A 461-nucleotide genomic window follows, 5' to 3' on the forward strand; every position below is an offset into this window, starting at 1 on the left:
TGATGGACACCTAGGTTGTTTCCATTGTTTGGCTATTGTAAATAGTGCTGTGATGAACATGGGTGTGCAAATATCCATTCTTGTCATGGCTCTCACTTCTTTAGGGTACATACCTAGTAATGGAATGGCTGGGTCAAATGGTATTTCTATTTCCAAATTTTGAAGGAATTGCTATACTGCTTTCCATAATGGTTGTACCATTTTACAGTCCCACCAGCAGTGTATGAGAGTCCCAGTCTCTCCACAACCTTGCCAACATTTGTTATTTTCTGTCTTGTTGAACTTTGCTACTAGTGCTGGAGCAAGATGATATCTCACTGTTGTTTTGATTTGCATCTCTCTAATAGCTAATGATCATAAGCATTCCTTGATATGTTTGTTGGCGGCTGAATATCATCCTTGGTGAAGTGTCTATTCATGTCTTCTGCCCATTTTTATTTGGATTGTTTGCCTTTTTGTTA

This window comes from Orycteropus afer, unplaced genomic scaffold (genome assembly GCF_000298275.1).
Source record: "Orycteropus afer afer isolate SDZICR_OR568_19922 unplaced genomic scaffold, OryAfe1.0 scaffold00742, whole genome shotgun sequence".
NCBI classification, from domain to species: domain Eukaryota; kingdom Metazoa; phylum Chordata; class Mammalia; order Tubulidentata; family Orycteropodidae; genus Orycteropus; species Orycteropus afer.